Genomic DNA, 22,361 nt, shown 5'->3' with positions numbered 1-22,361 from the left:
ACACATGCGCACACGTAGACATGTCATACATCACATGTACTCTGTGCTCGTCCCCCACTTGCGAGGGGAGGGACAGGCAACCCCAGGAGCAGCTGGCTTTCATCTTGCTGTCTAAGGAAAGTTGCTCCCTCAGCCTCCGATCTAGAAGCTCTGTGCTGGCTTTCTTCTTTGATGGAATCATCTGCCCACAACTCAACTTCAGACCTGCCTATCCCCCCGTCTATAAGCGTCTTCTCTGAGCCCCATGGTGGATACTGATGTGAACATTCCTGCTTTGAGGGAAAACTTCATACAGACCCCCACACATGGAGACATGCTACTACTGATGAGGTTTAAAGAGCATCTATTTTGTTTTCTCTGTACAGAATGGTAGAAAGCACACACACACGCACACACACACGCTCACACAGAGGCACAAACACACCAAACCCACAAAAATCTGGAGCTTTCTAGAAGCCAGAATCAAACCACAGAGCCCCAACTTGTGGTTAGGTACAATGAGGCCCAGACAGGCCGAGGTTTGTCTCCTGGCTCCCAGTGTGCGTCAGAGTCACCAGAGCTGTTTCATGCTGAGTTCTAACTCCCCAAAGAAACATTGAGAGCTTATTAACTTACTTTCCCCTGTTCCTAAACATCCCTCAGTGTCTCCCTGTTCTGTTCCAAGAACGCCTCAGGTCTGCCGAGCCCTATTCACTCAGAATCTATTAATTTGCCTAAATTTAACAAGTCAAGTACTTTAAAAATCCACATTAAAGGTATGTGTGTATGTGGTGTGGGGGGGAGACAGAGGGGCTTTTAAAGTAGGGCATGCCACTGTCAATATCCGAAGACTGGTCATTTTTCCCCACTTAATGATGATCCATGTGGTTTGTTTTAAATAGTGAAGTGGTTTGTACAAAGGGTAATTCCTGGTAAATGAAGCCATTGCTCACTCTGGACAGACATCTTCAGATCGAAAGCAATTGAACTGAAGCCTGCATATCAACCCTTTCTGTCTTTAATTAGAACATGGTTCTCTGCATAGAGTCACCCAGAAAGATGGGTTTCTGGCACTGAGATTGGGGTGGGGGGGGGGGGAGAAGATGCCAGTTACTATTATAAAATTGGGAAACATTAGGTGACCCTAACAATTATGAGCGCATGGAAAAGTTGAGTCCTCCCTACCGTGGCTTCCCTATGTAACTCTAGTCTGATGATTTACGGCGGGACAAATGGCATTTTATGGTAGTCTCTCTCTCTCTCTCTCTCTTTCCTTGGCTTAATCCCGTGTTGATTTATGAGATAGAGCTGTGGGTTGGGGGGCCAGGGGAGGGGCTAGTCAGTAGTGTCAATAATGCAGAAAAGAATTAAGATAGATGACCGTCACGTCTGAAATGCTTACAGGAGTTTAATTGTCTGAGTATGAACACATTGCTAGGCTCCCATGGCAGGCTGAGAGGAAATGGAGTTCCTCCAGACTCCTGAGAGTGTCTAAGAATGGGTTAATGAAGCCATCTCCCATGTTTTCCTCATCTTTCCTAATGGAGGAGAAAAGGCAGGGATTGTTTTGCTGATGAGGCCCATGTGTTGGGTGGGTTGGGTTCATTCTGTGCTCTCCCCCCCCCATGGGGAAGTGGGCATTTGGGGGTTGGGGGGGAGGGTCACCTGGGGGAGCTAGCTGAGTCACTTCTGTATCCATGGCACTTAAAGCAATGCTCATTTGCGAAGCATCTGTCCATCCACAGACCCAAGCGTTGCGCCATCCGGCTTCGGCGCCTGCCATTTCATGGCGAGTCCTCTGTTAGAACATGCAATTGGCTGTACTGCCTTCACCCCACCACAGAAAGCCGATGTCATTAGCTCTCACGCACCATCTGTTTTCCTTACAGCCAGCCCTTGAGTAATTGTCCAGTAGCTGATGGACTGAGGGTAGACAATCTTTTCTCTCTCTCTCTCTCTCTCTCTCTCTCTTTTTAGGGGGTTCTGATTCATTTAACCAGGATCTGTGCCCCAAGAGAAAACATAATGCTTGTTTATTCATATTGCCTGGTTGAAAAAAAACACACACCACAACGGTGTAGTTTGTCAGACACAGAATAGCCTTTGTAGCATTGTCAACAGAATCAGGTTTGTTCGTCTGTGCCTACAGGGCAGTGTGCAGGAGGTGTTGTCCTCAGACAGAGACGGGCAGGCAGGCGTGGGTGTGATGGCCCCATCTGCAGAGATTTTTTTTATTTTTAATGGTCTGGGAGAGGTGTCCCAGGATTCTGCTTAATTTGATTAAGAAAAGCCAAGAAAGTTCCATTCCTGGATTAAAAAGAAAGTTTTCTATATCCAGTGCGGGTTGAAAGAACTTCGCAGGGCTGAGCAGTGGCCTGTAGCTGTCACCAGTGTCACGTGACAGTGTGACAACTTGCCTCCTCTCCAGAGGGGCTCTGTCATGTAAACACTGGAGCTCAGAAAGGCCAGGGCTCCGACCCTCCCACCACCCTGAGTACAAGCAGCTGGGGAAATGAGCAGTGGTTCCCCACAGAGAGAAACTGTTCCAGTGGGGAGGGTGGCTTCAAAAGAATTCCCAAACTTAGTGCAGGGGGCTGGCACAGGAAAAAAAAGCACCTATTTGGTTGGGACACCCCGAGTGCTACCAAGGTCTGGGGATTTTAGCTTCGATTTCTTTTCTGTGTAGCCTATGGCAGCTCTGATTGCTTGGCCCTGACTGAGAAAAAAAAAGGGGGAAAGATGAGCCCCTTGGCTGAGTGCCAGTGGCTCACACCTGTAATCCTAGCTATTCAGGAGGCTGAGATCTGAGAATTGTGGTTCAAGGCCAGCCCAGGCAGGAAAGTCTGTTAGACTCTTATCTCCAATTAACCACCAGTAAAACCAGAAGTGAAGTTGTGGCTCAAGTGCTAGAGTATTAGCCTTGAGCAAAAAGGCTCAGGGATAATGCCCAAGCCCCCAAATTCTCTCTCTCTCTCTCTCTCTCTCTCTCTCTCTCTCACACACACACACACACACACACACAGCGCCTCTTACCATCACCTTGACTCCCAGTCCTGATTCCTCTAGGCTACAGCTAACTCACAATGCTGACATGGTTGATTGCTTGACAGTACTTTTTTCCTATGATTTGCTGACCAGGTAGACGACTCTAAGCAGCATGCTGGTGGAGGCTTTTCATGTTCTTTCTTTCTCTACTTTCACTTCCTCAAGTCTGACTTAATAGTTGTTCAGTGAGGAGAGCCAATGCATAGATGGATGAATGGATGGATATTTGGACATTCTGCAGCCTTTACATTAGGTGAGGTAGTACTTGCCTCTGGATGATAAGTAATTCCATCACCAATTTATTCTTCAGTTTATGTTAAAGTTGTTTCTCAACCATGCATGTATTTCAGCATGTTAACTAGGGAAGGTGGCTGGCATGGGGGAGTTGATATTCCAGCCAAAGAAGGAAATGGACTGGGAAGATACTCTCCTGCTAAGAGGATCCTGGCCTGGAAATGAAGGGGTAGGAGAGGAAGCTCAGGATGGTCTGATTTCGGAGCAGATGGCTCTCCTAACACAGGGGCCCTGTAAGCAACGAGACCGAGTCTTGTGCACAGGGTTTTACTCTCTGTCTTGTTCTCTAGGGCCAGGGTGAAATTTGGGGAGTAGAAAGGGGAAAGGAGATGAAGAGGACTCTTGTGGAACAAATGAGAGCAAAACTACCCTGTGGCTGGGGAGAGAGAGAGAGAGAGAGAGAGAGAGAGAGAGCGAGCGAGAGAGAGAGAAAGAGCTTCATAGGGGGCTTGGAGCCAGGCCGAAGGACAGACTGGAGAGAGAGTGAAGGTTATGATTAAGATGTGAACATTAGCTTTTATCACAAGGGTTCAGGATCCCCCTGGCCTCTTCCTCAGAACTTCGCTCAGATCCTTGCGCCGTGAGTGTGTTAAGGTGAAGGGAATGGAACGTGGTTGACTGGGTTCTCAGCCTTCGGGAACCAGGACTCTGCCTCATCTACCCATCACACCAACCAATAGCTCCTTAGCAGTCTCAAAGTTATGTCTTAAACTTGAAAGGTTATGTCTTAAATCCAAACCAAGGAAAACCATGGGAAAAGCCACCAGGCTGCAGCTGTGAGATTTTGTGCTGGTGATACGCATGGAAATAAACCTTGGTTTGTTCATTGAATCCATGCTTATTGAACTAGTAAGAGATGCCAACCTGCCTCCTAGACTCCCTACTCCCGGACCAGAAGCAGAGCAAGGGCCCCGCCCTTGTGGGCATGTTAGTGCATTGCATCTCTGTATCATGTGAACCCAAAGCATGGGCTCAGGCCACTGGATTTCCCAGCAGTCCTTCTGCCAGGTTCATGGTGGCACTGCTCATCCCCCTCACCCCCCGCCCTTTCCGGGTCTACAAAGGATGGTGCCATAGTTGACTCATTCCCCTTTCATCTCTCCTCCTCCCTCAGCCATCCCAGCCACCCCAGAGCACACAGGGGGTGTAAGATGTCCACCTTGCAGGAAGGGCGCTGGGTCAGCAGGTGGTGCAGGGTACCAGGAAGGAACACTGGGCCCATGGGGACCCGGGAGCCCTGGTAGCGGCTGCTGCCTTGGTGGTTAGAGCCTTAGCCAGCCTGGTACTGCAGTGCAGCTGCCCTGTTTGAATCGTCTCCTTTATGGCGCGTCTCGGTCCACACAGAATCAAAATTAGTGAGTGGAACCGGCACAAACCTTCTCCCTCCGGGAGGTAATGACTTTGTTTTCCCAGTAGTGAAGTACAGGCCTGGGTAGGATTTAAGGGCCTCAGCTTTCTCGAGGCTGAGGAGAAGGAAATGCACGAAAGGGTTGATCTTAATGAGCCTTTTCTTTTCTTTTTCTTTTTTTTGTATGTGTGTGTGTGTCTGAGGTTGGTCCAGGATTTACCTGGAGAACGGGATTCGGCTTATCAAAAGCCAGCAGCCAGCATCCCAGCTCTGCCCTGCAGGAGAGAGCTAGGCTCTGCGGCTGTGCTGGAATAAGGGCCCCCGGTGGTGGTGGGCTGCCTGGAAAGGTGAGCTTTGAGAGATAGATATCTTTCATAGGCAGTGAAAAAAAAAATGATGGTGTCTAAAACAGGAGGAACTGAGGCCTGAATATTTCATTTCCAAATGTCCATCTCAAATATCTTCCAGAATCAGAGGAGAAACCTAGCTCTACTTAGAACAAGTGGGTGGACATCAGATCCCTCCCTCCCCTCCCTCCCTTCCCTCCCCTCCCTCCCCTCCCTCCCCTCTCCCTCCCCTCCCTCCCCTCCCTCCCCTCTCCTCCCTCCCCTCCTTCCCCTCTTTCCCTCCCCTCCCTCCCCTCTCCTCCCTCCCCTCCTTCCCCTCCTTCCCTCCCCTCCCTCCTCTCCCTCCCCTCCTTCCCTCCTTCCCTCCCCTCCCCCAGTGTGGTTTGCAGACCACAAGCATCTCTGCTTTAGGCTGAATCTCAACTGTGTTATTCATGAGCTGATCTGACTGAATTGAACAAGTCACTTAACTTGATTTGGGGGCCTTAATTGCTTCTTCGGGGAAAAAAAAAAAGAGCAGGGATCAGAATAACGATTTCATATTGTTCTTCCTGAGATGAAGTAGGACGCCGCTCAGGGCTGGAGATGTAGTGAACTGCCCATAAATGTTTATTAAAACATGTTTGTAAGCTGGGAGCCGTTGCTGCCCGGTGCCTGTCATCCTAGCTAACTCAGGAGGCTGAGATCTGAGGATTGTGGTTCAAACAGGCAGGAAAAAAAGCCTTTGAGAAGCATATCTCCAATTAAAAACAAAAACCAGAAGTAGGGCTGTGGCTCAAGTGGTAGAGTTGCTAGCCTTAGGCAAAAAATAAACCCTCAGGGACAGCACCCAGGCCATGAGTTCAAAGCTCAGGACTAGCATAAAACAAAGCAATACATGCTTGTGTTAAGCAGGACCTACTTGCAGAAGCTCGGCAGAAACTTTCCTTTGCAGTCTTTCAGAATCTGTACGTGGATGCACCCACGGCCTGCTGGGGTTCCAGGCAAGAGGAATTTAGGGTTGCTCCCCCTCGCTGGGCTTTCTGTTCCCCTCCCTCCTGTGTGCTGTCATCCTGTTGCTGGTGTTGGCTGTAATGTGGATCCACAACTCAATTAACGTTCCGTGGCAGGAGGAGGGAAAATAAAAATCGCCCCGCTCTTGTCAGTAGCAAAGTTATTTACTTTCAAAAGCTGACAGAATCACACTGCAGGGGCTTCATTTATTTCTCTTCCGAATGTCATTATTCTGGGTTGCTGGAAACTCAGGATGAAGGCATGGCTGGCTGGTCGCATGGGCCTGGGGAGCACTGCAGAGTTCGAAGGCAGAGCCCCTCCCCCCCGCCACACCCCCCCCCCCCCCCCCCCCCCGCACCACAGAAGGGACATACCCCATGTTCAGCCCCTTGAGGGACAGACTGACCCCTGTGATCTAGTCATTTGTCCCCTTTGGTTCTGGAGGGGAAGAATGAGGTATGGGGACACCCCCCGCCCCGGGGCACCCCATACGCCATGTGGGTCATTCTTAGGATTTCTGGAAACACGAAAGCACCTGCTGAAACAAGCCTTCGTCTCGATTCCCCACCCTTGGTTATCCAGTCTCTATAAAACCATGCATATTTTGTGGGCCCACTTTCTCTTCTGTGTTCTGACCCTCTCAAGCACAAAGAGAGAGAGAGTAGAGGGGAAAAAATTGGAGCGTCTCCAAACTCATCATGTGATTTGACGTTTTCTTTTTTCCCTTTTAATCTCCACCCCTTCATTTACTTACTTTTTTAAAACAATGAAGCTCTTTCCATAAAACAATTGGAGATGCTCTCATCCGTTTATGGGACTAGAGGATCCTGCCATCTTCCAATGCCATGGTGATGCTAATAAAATAATCAAGAGGTTGAGGATGTCGAGGGCTTGTCTGGAAAAGTAGCGAAGCCCTTTCACATGGATTGCCACATTGAATCCCGTGGAAAAGGCCTAGAAGGAGTCAGGCTGATAGGCTGCATGCTTTTGGAGAAAGAATCTGAGGGAAAGATGAGGTATCCAGCCAGGCACTGCCCCTCTGGAGGCTGTACCTATGACCACTACCCCTACCCCATCTACTTTGCCTCACCCCATTCCTCCAACCCCTTTATTGCCTGGGGTCTTGATTTAAGAGGTCTGTGCCCAACCATTCCTCCTGAAAAACAGCTTCACTTCACACACCACTTCCAGTTTTCTCTTCTGCCTGGGCTGGCTTCGAACGGTGATTCTCTCTTGAGTAGCTAGGATTACAGGCATGAGCCACCAGTGCCTGGTTATCTTTTCTTTTAGAGATAAAACTTGTTAGGGAAAGCATTCCTCTTTGCTTGAAACTAAGTCTTGCTTTCTTTTTAAGTGCATACGATTATTGGTTAACGAATCTGGACACATCTGGAGGCCTTGGATTTAGCAGGGAGCGGGTGAGAGGCAAAAGCATCCAGGCTGGTGGGGAAGGAATGATGGATGCATTTCTCTGCGGCCAATTCCAGCCCCCATATTCCCAGTCGTGCTCAGGAGCTCTTCAACGCACAGAGGAAATGCAGCCACTGCCCGGCTCCCTCCGTATTAATGATTTATGCACCGCACTACTGCTTTTGTTCAGTCATAGGGCCCAGTCCTGTTCATAAAGGCATCTCAGAGAGTTGAGTCCTAGGCTTGCCATGTTGTACTTACTCAGTACAGTGACAGCCACCCCATAAATCAACAGAACTCAGTGCTTTAAAACCATTCCAGGCCCAGGGCTGGTGTGCACATGTGTGCATGGTGGGTATGTGTGCACTGTGTGTGGGTGTATGTTATTGCCTGTATGCAGAGTGTGTGTGTGTGTGTGTGTGTGTGTGTGTGTGTGTGTGTGTGAAGTAATCAAGCCTTGCTTAGGGGCCTCTGGTTTGATTGGCTTTCTATAAATCAAGAGTGAATGGAAGAGTGGCGCAGTCCATCCCAGGTGCCTCAGGTTGATTGGTTGGCTTGGCAGTGGCACTGCTGTCCTCTTGGTTTCCCGTTGGGTGCAGATGTTTTACGGTGTTGCCTGTGAAAATGGGCGGACACTGTTCTCTTAGCCTAAGGAGATGTAGACACCATTAGAGCCCCTTCTCTGCCCGCCCCAGATGATGCGAAGCATCAGAGCAGGGAGAGGCGAGTTGACAGCAAACCGGGCAGTTTCCCATGCTTTTTAAATGGTGGTGGGATTTTTGAGGCTTTTAAGAATTAGCACAATTTCTGTTCATTATAAATGCTTTAAAAAAAAAATCTGCTTGGAAAAGGAGCCAACAGGTTCATTATCTGGGTCTGGATTTTGATTCCTGAATCTGGGAAACTTTCTTTCATCTACTAAGCCTTAGGAAAACTCTGATTTGTATGTACCCTTATTCATTTTGGTGAATTTCTTGGAACAAAAAAAATGATATAATTATATGGTTTACTCGTAGGCATCCGTTTTTCGTCATGATATCCCCAGAGAAAGGCTCTGGATTTTTGTTTTGTTGCTGATGGTTGGTTTTGATTTCAAAATGCAATCGTGTGTATGTGCGTGTGTGTGTGTGTGTTAATCATATGTATATGTTTTGTTTTGTGTGTGGTTATATTTTCCCCCCTTTCCCTGTATAGCTGAGATGTAAGAACAAACAGAGATCGAGTGGGAGTTCAAAGGGAAGAACAAAAATATTGAGAAAAATTAGAATGATGCTTTGCAATATCTCACCCAACAGGATTCTTTTTATATAGGATGAAATCTTGTTTTTATTTTTTTAAATGCTCTTCCTTTGAAAAATACACGTGAGGCTTTTAGGAAATAAACATGTCAGCTTAGCAGACTTGGCTAAATGAAGGAACAAGTATGTAGACAAATATGCACAGTATAACTTAACTGTATAACTTAACTCCCTATTCTAATAGGGGCTTGGATTTTCTTTTAAATGTCAAAGTTTGGCTAACTGGCTCCTATTAACAAGGATGCCTAAAAACATATATATTTAAAAAAAATTGGAAGCAATGCAGTTAAGGTACTAGCCAGCAGTCCTGAAATTGAAACAAATTTGTTATGGAAGTGACTGACTGACTTCAGTACTACCTTGTTGCTAAAGTAGAAGGCAGAATGCGCATATTTACCCACATAAATAAATAAATGATGCCACCGGTGTTTTTAAGCTTTTTTTTCAATCTAGGAAATATGATACAGCATTTTGGAGTCAGTGAGCAGGTGCCCAGCATGCCCTGTGTATATTCTTATTGTGCTGATTTTCTTGTTTACGTTTGTCTTCTATTATGTGGACCCATGAGTGTCTCATTGTCTTTAATTATGTCTGTGAGGGACAAGACAGCAGACAGCATCTGCTCTATTGTTTGCTTGGTTTACATATAGCTTTGATGGCTTATTAAACAATCTCTTTTTTTTTTTTCAAACCCCAAACAGAAGAAACCAGGCGAACCCATATTATGGCATTTTGTAAAGAACCATTATGCAATTAGCATTCGGGGTTTTGGGAAAGCTGCTGATTCACCCACGTAAACACCCTTTTTTTTTTTTCTCCTGCTGGGGGCTCTTCCTAGCCTCCTGAAATCCAAAAGAATCATATCACATTTCCTCTGTCATGGAGCATGCGAAGGAGGTACCTCTTCTATATCAGAACAACAGCAACCACCAAAAAAAAATGAGCAACTTTGGGGCTGGGGATATAGCCTAGTGGCAAGAGTGCCTGCCTCGGATACACGAGGCCCTAGGTTCGATTCCCCAGCACCACATATACAGAAAACGGCCAGAAGCGGCGCTGTGGCTCAAGTGGCAGAGTGCTAGCCTTGAGCGGGAAGAAGCCAGGGACAGTGCTCAGGCCCTGAGTCCAAGGCCCAGGACTGGCCAAAAAAAAAAAAAAAAAAATGAGCAACTTTCTAAAATAATGATTATCTTTTAATTCAAGCCAGCAGGGACTACATTATATGAGTTATCTGACTCCCAGAGTTTTGATGCCATGGTTAGCAATATGGTCAGAGGTGCTATTTGCTCTGTGTGTGTGTGTATGTGTGTGTATATACGTGTATATACGTGTGTGTGTGTGTATCTATGTGTGTGCTGGACTTGGGGCTTGAATTCAGGACCTGTGTGCCATCCCTAAGCTCTTTCTTATCAAGGCTAGCATTCTACCTCTTGAGCCACAGATCCATTTCTGGCTTTTTGCTGGCTCAATGGAGATAAGAGTCTCATGGACTTTTCCTGCTCAGGCTGGCTTTGAACCACGATCCTCATATCTTGGCTTCCTGCATAGCCAGGATTATGCAGACAGGAGCAACTGGTACCCAGCAGAGATGCTATTTTTAACCCTTCCTATAATAATGTTCTTCAGCCCACATAAGGCATTTGTGTGTGTAAGACCTGGCTAGCAAAATCTGCATATCCCTCCTGACCCAGTCCCTTCAAGGTGCTTCTTTCACAGAAGTCAGTGGTCAATGTTGAATGCCCACACTCACTCATTTAACTCACACTGATTATATTACTTCATCTCAGAAATTAAGGGTAGTCATGAGGGACACGTAGACCAGGGAAATGACTTTTTTTCATCTTATTTAATTTTTCCCATGGAGGTTACATGTTTTCAGGGGGACAGAAAAGAAGGAAAGTCACCACATGACTCTGTCTTAACAACTGGTGTTCCCTGTTCTGAAGGAAAAGTGCCTGAGGTTCAAGATGCAGGATTCAAGATGTGTGGTGGGGGTGGGATCTCGGAAGAGCCAGTGTTGATTCGCAGGTGATTGAGGAGTGGGGGTTCTGCAATGCCATGCACAATAGTGACTCATGCCTGGTGAGTTGATGTTCTGGGATGCATTGAGAGACAGGCGAGGAGAGGTAGAAAGGGGACCGGAACCCAGGGGATTTTGAGACTCTGACACAGAGATTTGGCGATTATTCCTCAAGGGATAAGCCTTGGAAAAATAACAGTGAAGTGCTTTCAGTAGACTCATCTGAACATACGTAGGTTTTGGAAAAGATCAGTTTGGCTGAGATCAGTTTAGAGGGGAACAGGGTTGAAAGCAAGAGATGGGAGTGGTGTGGGGGGACCCAGGGAGGAGCGCCCTACAATGGCATGAAGACTGCCTGGACTAGAAGTCCACACAAGACTTGCCCAGCATGGGAGGTTGAGCCTGATGGATGGCCACCCCAGAAGAAGATATCCAGCTGAAGGAGAAGTAATACCAGGTTCTAGTGGCTATATAAATAATGGGGACCCAGGGCCTGGGTTTTATGGGGCTTCACTCCAGAGAGCTCAAGCTGATTTCACAATATCTTAGGACAAAGCTCCCTTGTGTTGATGAAGAGCCCTGGCCCTTGGTTTCCACATGTATGAAAGAGAGGGTAATGCAGGGTCAGAGGCACATTGTCAGAGCTATGCATGGATCTTTCACAGAGATGGAATCCAACATGGCGCCCAGCCAGAGGGAAGAGATGTCACAGTGTCTTTACTGTTGATGCAGCTGGCATTGGCGGTGAGGAAGAAGTACGGATGGTGGTGGAAGTAAAGGTCTAGATCGAGGTGGTGGTGGTGTGTTATTGGCACATGACCTTGCATGTTCATGTTGGTGGTGACCCATTACATCCTGGCACCAAGCATTTGTCCCTGGATTTAAATATGATCTTCAACTCCCTTGGTTTTTTTCTTCATCTGTTAAATATAAAGGATGGTATTCTTTGTTGGTCATTACAGAGATGGAATTAATGCATATTTAAAAAATGACTATAGCATTTGCTATCGTAGACAAACTCTTTTTTTTTTTTTTTTTTTTGGCCAGTCCTAGGCTGTGAACTCAGGGCCTGAGCACTGTCCCTGGCTTCTTTTTGCTCAAGGCTAGCACTCTGCCCCTTTAGCCACAGCACCACTTCTGGCCATTTTCTATATATGTGGTGCTGAGGAATCGAACCCAGGGCCTCATGTATATGATGCAAGCACTCTTGCCACTAGGCCATCTCCCCAGCCCCATAGACAAACTCTTGAACACAGAATATTAGTTTAAAAACAACAACAAAAAAGAATATATGGGCATGAGGTACAACTTTAAGACAAGGAAAGGTAACTCATAGCTTCTAATTCACTTCTTTTCTCTTGATTTTTTTTTGTTGTTGTTTTGTGGTGGTGGTGGTGGTGGTGGTTGTTTTTCATAGCAAGCAGAAAGGGCTCTTCCTTCACCACTGGAAACCCACCCCCCACGTCTCCGTGTGTTCTGCCTAGAACAGGTGTGCGCTGAGCCAGAGTTCTGGCAGAGTAGAACATGGAGAGGAAAAAAAAAGACTCCCAGCTATTATAAAAATAACACCAAGGGCTGTTTAGCAAGGTAGGCAGATGAGCACGCCACTAGCTAGAATGATAAATAGCGCCAGCAAATGTCGGGTCCCGGCGGGAGGCTGGAGACATATGGGGCCCAACCTGCATTTAAAAGTTGGGCGTCATTACTGAGCTTTAGAGGGCTCAGGATAGGCCGTGTCGGTGCCAAGGCTCTTTTTTTAAAAATAAAAATTTTCCTCTTCTTCTTTTTTTTAAAATCCTAATTTTAAATCCTTCAGTTCTCTTTTGTCCCTGTGTTTTGTTCTATTTCTGTCCAAAAGGGGAACATTCAGCTTTGAGGCCAGTCAGTGTGTATCCCAGGAAGCTTAGGTATGGTAATACTCAACACAAATGTCTGCTGTTGAGGCCGTTCTACCGTGAGCCCTGTGCACACGGTGTCGTTGGGGGAGATGCACATGAGCACAGGGAATGTGCTATGGAATACAGACATGTGGAGCTAAGACCTGTGGTTGCTGGGTATGTAGAAAACTCAGGACCAAACCTTTACCCATAGGAGTAGGGTCAAGCCATGCTCAGGTGCAGGTTGATGTTTGTGTATCTGGATATGAATGTGGTTTGGAGATTGTAAGTCTGTTTGAGATGGCCTTGCAACAAGAGGCATTTCTCTGGAAGGCTATTTTAGAGCTCGTGTTAATCGTCGCCCACAAAAGCTTTCCCAGGGACTCTGAAGATGCGTGTGAGGGCAGATGTAGAGTGTGGGCACCTGAGTGTTGGAGCCAGCTCTCTAGTTGGTTTCCAGGATTCTGTACTTAGCACATACATCTTCAGTAACTCACAGAAAGGAGACGAAAAGATACAGGTCTGGGAAACTAGAGAGCAATGGTATTGGCCACTGGGCCTGTCAGTGAAGCAGTCATGAGTGGTGTCACCACTCAGACCTCCATTATCTGCACTACAGGAACTGACAAATGGTTAGGTGAGTTGCTCTGTGCCCAGGACTGTGAGCCAGGGGCCCACATCTATAATCCTAGCTACTCAGAAGGCTGAGTTCTGATTCAAAGCCATCCCCAGGCAGGAAAGTCCATAAGCTCTTATCTCCAATTAGCCACAAAAAGTTAGAAGTGGAGGTGTGGCTCAAGGGGTAGAGAGCTAAGATTGAGCAAAAAATCTTAGGGGCAGCACCTACGTCTTGAGTTTAAGCAACAGCTCTCTCTCTCTCTCTCTCTCTCTCTCTCTCTCTCTCTCTCTCTCATACACATGCACAGAGTTAACGTGAGTTGAAATCAGGAAGATGAGAATTGTTATAGAACACAGTAAGTCTTATTATAGGAGTTCATTGAGCCAGGAGTGGTGGTCTCAGTACTCCGTTGCTGAGGTAGGAGAGTCACAAGTTCAAAGCCAGTCTGGGCTACATGGAAGCCCTTGTCTGAAGGAGGACCAAAAAAAAAAAAAAAAACCCACCAAAAATAGAGCACTTAATAAAATAAGTAACAAATAGGGCTCACTTTCTTTTAGAGTGTGTATATCACATGGTGACAACCAATTTTGTATGGTTCAGAATCTATTAGCTGTAAGGGATGGAACTCCATGCTAACTTAAACAAAAATGGAGATTTATTGATCTGCGGAAGTGGAATAGTGTCTGAAACAACCTGTAGTCTAAGTAAGCGATCACTTTCATGCCCAGCACTCTTCTTGAAGCATGAGCCCACAGGGTCAGGCTAAGAGCTTAACCATATGAAAAGAAATCAAACACTTAAAAGGAGACTCAAACCTAGGGAAATGTAAGTGCATTGTTGTATTATTTAGAGTACCTCTGTAATAGAGGAGTATCATTGCCTTTGATGGACAAGGGATTTAAGTCACGTTCTGAGTATTATCAGCTTTCCTGTACCTGGGAGTTAAGTCAGGTTGCTGAGAGGTTAAGTAACTTGCCCAGGACCACAAACACAGCTGGGAACTGTTAGAACTAGATCTCATTTCCAAATTTCATACAGCTCTTGTCCTCATGTTATTTATATGATGCATTACTATGATACTAACAGCAACCATACCAGCAATAACAGCTACCTCTGCCACCACTAAGTTTGAGCAAAGTGTAGCAGCATACACCTGCATCTACATCTACTTGGGGCATGGAGAAAGAAGATCATGCCTGAGACTCTATTTAGAAAACAAAGTAAGACCAAAAGGATGAGAGAACGAATGGCCCAAGTGGTAGAACACATAACAAGGGCAAGATCTTGAGTATAATGCCCAGAACTACACAAAAAGAAAAGAATGAACAAAAAGAGGGGAAAGTCTTTTTTTCTCTCTTAATAACAAAGAGCCAGAAAAACCCCACTTTTAAAAGCCTGTGTTTTTAGGAGAGATTGCCTGCCTAGAAGGGGACTACGATTCTGCCGACGGAAAGAGATTTGCCCTTCCCAAGCTGTTTTTAATCTTGGGCAAGTTACATAAGCCTCTTTGTGTTTCGGTTTCCTCACCAGTGACACGTGGGCAGTCACGGAATTTACATGATCACGGCGTTGTGAAGATTAAATGAGTTAATAAGGAGGTGGGTAGGTGTCTGGAAAAGAATTCATGGTGTCTATTGTGTGTTTAAAAAAAAAAAAGAACTCTCTAAAAATAGGTTGCAATGTAAGCACCATAAAGGAAACGAGGTCACTACATGTGGCTCCGTTTTTGATGTCCCCAGAATGTCCCAGAAGGACACTGCTAATCTGGGAAGCTGGAATCCCACCTGTCAGAGGCCCTCTGTTGCTGCCAGCTGCCTGCCTATGGTGTCCTAGAGGAGCCAACCTGCTGTGGTCAGCGTCCCTGCTAATCCTCGGGTGAGGAGCTGAGCCACATGCCTGGCCCAGCCCAGCCCAGGGCACCTGTGGTTCTTTCTGTCTGCCTCTCTGTCTTATCTGTGAGTCCAGGCTGTGCAGACTCTGGGGACATGAGTAGCTGTCCCGCCTCTTATACCCTGGCTGTGCCGGCAGGCAGCGTCCCACTCACTGCTTTGATGGTTTGTGGTGTTTCCTGGCTGGAAGCTGAGGAAAGCCACATTCTGTGCTAAGAAGATTGTTGTTTGCTATTGACCAAGAGGGCTGAAGAATTTGGGGATTTGTTGGTGACCGACTTGGTTGTGTTTATTATTTATTTATTAGTGGTAGAAGATGGGGGGGGTGTTCTTTTCAATTTTGGCCAGTTGTGGGGCTTGAACTTGAGGCCTAGCTGGTGTTCCTTTTGTGCTCAAGGTTATTAGCACTCTACTGCTTTGAGCCATAGCTCTACTTTCGGTTTAGGGTTGGTTAATCGGAGATAAGAATCTCAGGGATTTTCCTGCCAGGGCTGACTTTGAATGGTGATCCTCAGATCTCAGTCTCCTCCTGAGTAGCTAGGATTACAGGTGTGTTCTGCCAGTTCTTTTGAACACATCCACTTATGCATATAATACATCTCCAGTCAGAGTTGTCACCCCACTCCATCATTCTCCCTCTTCCTCTTCCAGTCTCAAGATTTCTTTGTTCCATTTTCACACTTGCACATAGATTATTTTACATGTATGTCAGGTATTTGCTGGGCTTCTCATCTCCCTTCATCCCTACCCCACTCCAGTTAAGACAGGTTACAACTTGCTGATGGTCATTGTTTTGTTAAAGTGTGTGTAGATTGTTCAAAGTGCTTTCACTGTGGTCTCTCACACATGCATAAACCATCTCGCAGTCAGCTTGCACACACGCACTCACACTCAATACCGTGTGCTGTTTCTTTGCACCTCCCCGTGCTATTTTGTCTCATCACCTTGAAAACCTGCCCCCATCCATGTCCTCTGGATGGCGGGTACAGATATATCCTCCACGTCACAGAGCTGGCTGGCTCATGGGCCTGGCTTCACATGAGGCCAGACATCTTCTCTGTTCATGTGAGCCTCACTTAAAAGGCTCTGGCTTTCTCCCTGCAAAATCTGAGGCCCCCCACTCGAGCGGAGTGCACAGACGAATTTCAGAGGGGCCGCAGGGATGTGGGAAGGTTTGTGAGTGAAGGTGCAGTGTTCTGGGGCAAGGATTTTTTTTTTTAAAGAGCTCACCAGAGTGTTCTGTGTATCAAAATGAGAATCAGGAACCATCAAGCCCCCCTCAAGGAGTCATTGGTGTAGTGGGAAGTTGAGAACAGCACAGGCCTGGAAGTGATCCTGATGCTCCAGCATTTCAAAGACCAGAGGGAAGGCTGGTGTCCTTTTCCCCACTTGCCTTCAGCTCTCTACCCCATGGCCTTGCTGCTTGCTGGGGGATACACTGCTATACCCTGTGGCCATTGCTGGCTGTTCCCTCACATCCTGAAGACTCAGCAATGGCTGTGCAGGCTTGACCTCTGCTGCTTCCGCCACCATCTGATTATGTAATATGTTGACTCTAACGGCCATCAGGATGGTTGACATTGAGTGAGGTATTGAGAGAGAAGGATACAAAGAGGCTTCTCAGCTTGAGTTTGGTCCAAGCCAACCATTGTCATAGCATTTTAACAGGTGGCAGGTGCCCAAAAAAGGGCCTGCCATAGAACCTGACATTGTAGGTCACAGCTCTGCCACTTGCCAACTTTAAGATTTGGACACTTTCTGTCCACTTGCATTTCCTCAGGTTGGTTTTTTTTGCCATAAATGTAATTAATTTAACAGAAATTACTTCCTAGGAATGGGGAGATAGCCTGAAGATAGAATTAATGCAGTATCAGGTTCATAGTAAGCACTGACTAGCTGTTGTGAACTGGTTATAGTGGTGAAGATGGAGAAGTCAGAGGAAGGAATGACAACAAGAAAAACTAACTCAATGCAGGGCCTGATGCCTTAATGCCTAGTTTGCAGGTGGTCATATAGTAAGATTGGATGAATGGGTGGATGAGAGTAGATCCAGGGAGGAAGAAAGGGAGGGAAGGATGGATGGAGATATGAGAAACAAATGGCTGGATTTTGGGTGGATGGATGGAAGGATGAATGGATAGGTGAATGGGTAGGTGGATGGATGGATGGATGGATTAGTGACACAGGAAGATAAGAGTGGCTTGATGGGTGAGTAGACAGATCGATGGATGTTAGATCATCAATGAATGGACATATGGAGATAGAATAGGAGAGGAGGTGGATAGATGCATGAAAGAATGGAAGGATGAGTGAATGTATGTATGTATAGATTGATAGATAGCATATTGTTCATCAAATCAGTTTGGAAACTGTGTATCACTGAAGCTCAGTTTTTCTTCCTCACAGGAGATATTAGATGTTTTTATATACTAATAGTCATTATGAATGCTGAAGGAGGGTGTGTGTGTAAATCTCTCTTGCTTATTTGTGCATAGAGTCCTTTTTTCCACAGTGAAGAATCTAATGAGGCTTCTGTTTTGCAAAGCATGTGTTGGGAGATTCCAGACCAGGTACCGGATTTCCAAGCACAAAAGGATGCCTGCAGAGCTCAGCTGTTTCCGCCAATTTGGCAGCTACATGGGGTTGGGACAGAAAAGCTCTGGTTCAGTGTCGGATGCTTGTGCTATTTGAAGTGTTCTCTGTGCCCAGCATCCACAGGCACCTGCGGCACAGAAGGCAGGGGACACGGGGACGGCAGAAGGGAATGTCCAGGGAGCAGCTAATTATCCATCACCCCCTCCACTCCCATTCTGGGAGTCCTCGGGGAGCATTTGTTCCTTTCAAGCAAGGTCAACTAATTCTCAAACCCAGTTGCTGTTCTTCCCCTGGCAGGTCGAAGGTCAATTCCTGAAGCATTGTTGATCTCAGCAGAGATCAACCATTGGGGTTGATATTCTTAGATTTGCTCGTTCAGCCAGTCAGTCTGGCTTTCCGAGGAGAATCAGGTCAAGAAGCACTTAATGAACCAAGGGAGGTGCTCTTTGGCTGGCTCCACTAGGGCCGTGGGTTTTTTTTTTTTTTTTAATGGCCATTGCCAGCCTCTTCACTCAACCAACCAACATGGTTGTGGTGCATCTTCACGATCACTTTGGAAAGCCAGGCCTCCCTCATGAGTGGAGTGACACAGGGGCCCACATGCCCCCTGGGTTGCTCTAGAATCCCCAGAAACCATCACACGAACTGGGTTTCCTCAGATTGTTTTGTCTTTTAATTTCAAATGATATCCACATGCTGAGGAACATCTGTGTTTTAATTTTGTTTGTGGAACATGGTAGGCGATAACAAGCTCTTCTACCAGAGGTGTTTTGTTAAGGTTATATTAATGAGTGCTGTTTTGCGGAAGCAGTTTAGAAGTGGGCAGAGATTAGGAAATAGTTTTAAGTACATTAAAGACATCATGATCTGGTACATAAAAACAATCTAGGACTTTCTGGAGACCTCTCAGGCCCCAGGAACCTGCCCACACAGCACGTCTTTCCCATGCTACACAGCATATCTGTGAAGGTATAGGTGTTCCATTGACACCCATGGTGTTCCATTGATGCCCATGGAGATGAAAGCGTGAGGCTGAGTATATCATCCTAGATTTAAAAATAAAAAGGTAACTGAGCCAACATCCATACCCACCCTCTCCACCAGTTGAACCTTGGACTTTTCCTCCTGTGCTATGCTTTCCCCAGGTCACTTGAGATAACCTAGGAAACACAGGCAGCTCTGCTTTCTGGATCGAAACGCGCAGCCTTCCAGTGTTAACAAGCATTATGGGGCATTTCACGTGCCAGTTTACCCTTTCAACCCTTGGATTAGAAAGGGTGATACCTTCTCTCTCTGTCAGAGCTGGTCTGCCCTTGGGCATGTGCAGTCCCACAGTGGAGAGGAGACCTCACCTCTTCCATGGGCTGGATTTGTTTTGTGGGGCTGCCTCTAGATGCCAGAAGAATCTTGATCTGATGTGAGCCTGCCTGGAACCCAATGCAATGTTGAAGAGACTCGAGGACCAAAATGATCATGGGCTTAAGTTCTGCCTGGGCAGGAGGAGGAATTCTCTGCAGGCAATGAACTTGACAGGGGGGAGGAGAAGAAACATGTTGTTCGGTGGTGGTGGTTTTGCATTGCAAGTGAGTTTGGCTGGGAACTTGGATTCATAGAAGGGTTTAGCTAAGAGGCACCTCGCCAGTGTGGTTTTCACACAAAACCGTGTTTTATAGAGAAGGCCAGTGGGTATCAGAGGATGAATTTGAGCAGGGAAAAGTGAGAAAGGAAGGAAAGAAGGAAGAGAAGAAAGGTGAAAGCCTTAAGTACTGTAGGAAGTTTTCTAGTACCCAGCTCATCCTGGAAATGGCAGTGTGAGTAGTTAAGTCAGTTCTATGAACCTGTAGATGAGATACACATTATCCAAAGGGGGCGGGGGAAAGCCGGGCACCAGTGGCTCATGCCTGTCATCCCAGCTACTCAGAAAGCTGAAGTCTGAGGACCACGGTTCGAAGCCAGCCTGGGCAGAAAAGTCCATGAGACTCTTGTCTCCAATAAACTACCCAGAAAAAGCCAGAAGTGGCAGAGCATTAGCCTTGAGCACAAAGAAGTTCAGGGACAGTGTCAAGGCCCTGAATTCAAGCCCTAGAGCCAGCATAAAAACCTAAAACAACAACACATAAAGATAAGAAATGTAATTACTGTGAAACAGATTTCAACATTTGAGTCTGGTAAACATGTTGCCCTTTGTGTATGATATTGTGGAGACCAGTCACCCTTGTCAGGAAGGGGGTGGGGTGATGGCTATGTGAGTGTTGATTCCCTGGGGAGATGATAGAGCCCAGGAAATGGCTTCGTGTCCCTTCTCCTGAGAGGGCCTGCCAGTTGAAGGTTTACTCCTACCCTCTGCCCCGAGTGCCTTTCTCACACTGTACTGGAGAGAGAGCCTCCCTCCTCCTGGGGGGCTGGGTTTGGTCAGGGAGGCCTACCATTGGCTCCATCAGCCATCAGAACCCATGGTTGTAATTTCTTTTCTAGAAAAATCTCTCCATTCCAGCTGACCCCCCAGGACCAATCCCTTTGACCTCTTGGATACCCAAAGGTTGGGTGACTCCAGCTCCAAAGCTGGGTGACTCACTGCTCCAAAGGGAGCAGTGAGGGGCAGGACAGTCCTCTCAACAGCTCTGAACATCCACAGAAGGAGGGGGCAGATCCTGACAGGCTAAGAAAGCAAAGCATCCTTGGCAGGCATTCCTGAGATGGCCGCCATGGATGAGACTGGGAGGGGCAGAGGAAGAAGCAGGAGAGAGCAGAACCCAGCTGTGGGGTCTCCATCGATTCATGGTGGGCATCTTGGATAAAATATAGTTGCCATGTTGGGGGTGAGTTGGCCACAGGTTGTGGGCCACACCCAGCATGGGGCCTGTCATTTTCATATAACCAGTGAAGTAAAACAAGAAGTAAAAACACGGTGATTCCCAAACCACTATCTAGAAAAATCACAAAATTGGAGTGGTTGGGACAGCAAGACCAAAGATGCTGGTGTCAGCCAGTAAAAGCCAACGTAATAGGCAGAGTTGAACCTGTGATTGGATGTGGAGCTTCCTGGCAGGCAATGTGAAAAGAACCACCATGCAACTATAGCCCTTCATTTCCAAAAAGGGGGAAAAGAAGCTATTTGTCACTCGAGAAAAGCATATCCCAGAGATCTTATAAAGCAGATAGAAACTGTCTTATGCAGTGTGTATGTCTCTCTCATAAAGGAATGTAATGTGTTTATGGAACGCTGAAATTTCTAACACACTCTGAAGAGAGCATTGATCAAGCTTAGCAAAGAGAAAGTAGCCGGCAGATGTGATCACTAAGTGTTCCACATTTCTGACTCTAGTTACTGAATTGAGGCTTCTCTGTCTCCTAGTCCAGTGCGTGTCTACTTTGTAATGTTAACAGAGCCATAATTCAGCTTTCCTCTGCTGCAATCCCAAGCAGGAAGCCGGCAAAAGAACAGGTCCGGGCCCCCTAGTCAGTGGGTCTGCCCCTCACTTGCTAGCAACTTCTCAGAAACGCGGTGTTGAAAGTCAGTGTCAGAGGCTAAAGTTAGAAACTTTTAACAGGCAGCAGGGGGCTGGGCTGGAAAGGGGGGTGGTGGGGGGTGGGGGTGGTGTCAATGTGCAGTTGTTTCCGCAGCTGAGCTGAGTTGTACGCCTCGGTCACTCTAAGCCTGAGACAGTGGATCACACAGACACCTGGACAGGAGGGGCTCCCTCCCCCCAACAATCCAGCCTTAAATAATTGAATCCTCTGCCAACCCCTGTCTGCTGTGGTTATCTAGAAATGTAATGATGTTGCTAAATCAAGCGGCTAAAATTAGTGTAGTGTAAAAACCACCTTGGCCATCTAAAAAGCAGAGGGATTGGCATTTGGGTTTGGAGAAAGCCGATAGTAGAATGTGATTGGTGGGTTCTGAGGCGTTTCTCTTCTGCACAAGACCAGTATGTCTTTACAGGGAGTATTGGGACGTGCCCAGGGGAATTTGAGGGTGATTTTTGTTTTCATGGTCTTGGACTTGGGGTGGGGTTTTTCAATGGATTTCACTTGGTGAGAATGTCCTGTTATAGTTCTGAATGCACCCGCCTTGTTTCCTGGTATAAAGATCAGAAGGGGGAGACTTTGAGCATTCAATCTAAAGTCCAAAGATCTGTGGATACCATGCATGGGCAAACCAAAGGAATGTAGATGGAGGGATGGCTCCGAGGCCTCTGGGATCCTGCCTATCTTGAGAAAGTGATGTGACTTCTCTTTCATCACCACCTAACCTGACAAGGTAGGGACTGGTACCTCAGTTTCCCATCTGAGCAACAGGAGAATTCAGGGAAGTGAAGTAACTTGTTCAAGCTAGCACAGCTTTTGACTGCCATCTCCCCAGTCAGTGTAATCCCACCTCTTAGATTCTGGGAGGGGTGTGTGTGTGGAATTTACCCTCAGCTCTGTGACATATCCTAGCCAATCGCTTGTGTATTGTTAAACACACCAGCAAGTCTTCAGATATTAGCTTCTCTGTCTCTCATCCATTGTTTCTGGATTAGTTATTTGCCTTTAAATCGTTCCGGGCGGGGAAGGTCTGTCATTAGTAGACTGCATATTAATGGATCGAGTGGAAAGTTCAAAGTATCTTGGAGGAAAAAACAATAAAACCCTCAAAACACAGGC

The 22,361-nt window shown here is 46.7% G+C and overlaps 1 protein-coding gene across 4 annotated transcripts in view; it reads left to right on the top strand.

Moving 5' to 3' along the window:
• Nucleotides 1-22,361, top strand: part of Rbfox1 (RNA binding fox-1 homolog 1) — a 929,373-nt gene that overhangs the window by 616,584 nt on the left and 290,428 nt on the right. The window lies entirely within an intron of this gene.

Source organism: Perognathus longimembris, chromosome 23 (assembly GCF_023159225.1).
Source record: "Perognathus longimembris pacificus isolate PPM17 chromosome 23, ASM2315922v1, whole genome shotgun sequence".
Classification (NCBI taxonomy): domain Eukaryota; kingdom Metazoa; phylum Chordata; class Mammalia; order Rodentia; family Heteromyidae; genus Perognathus; species Perognathus longimembris.
This window is presented reverse-complemented; position numbering and strand designations above follow the sequence as displayed.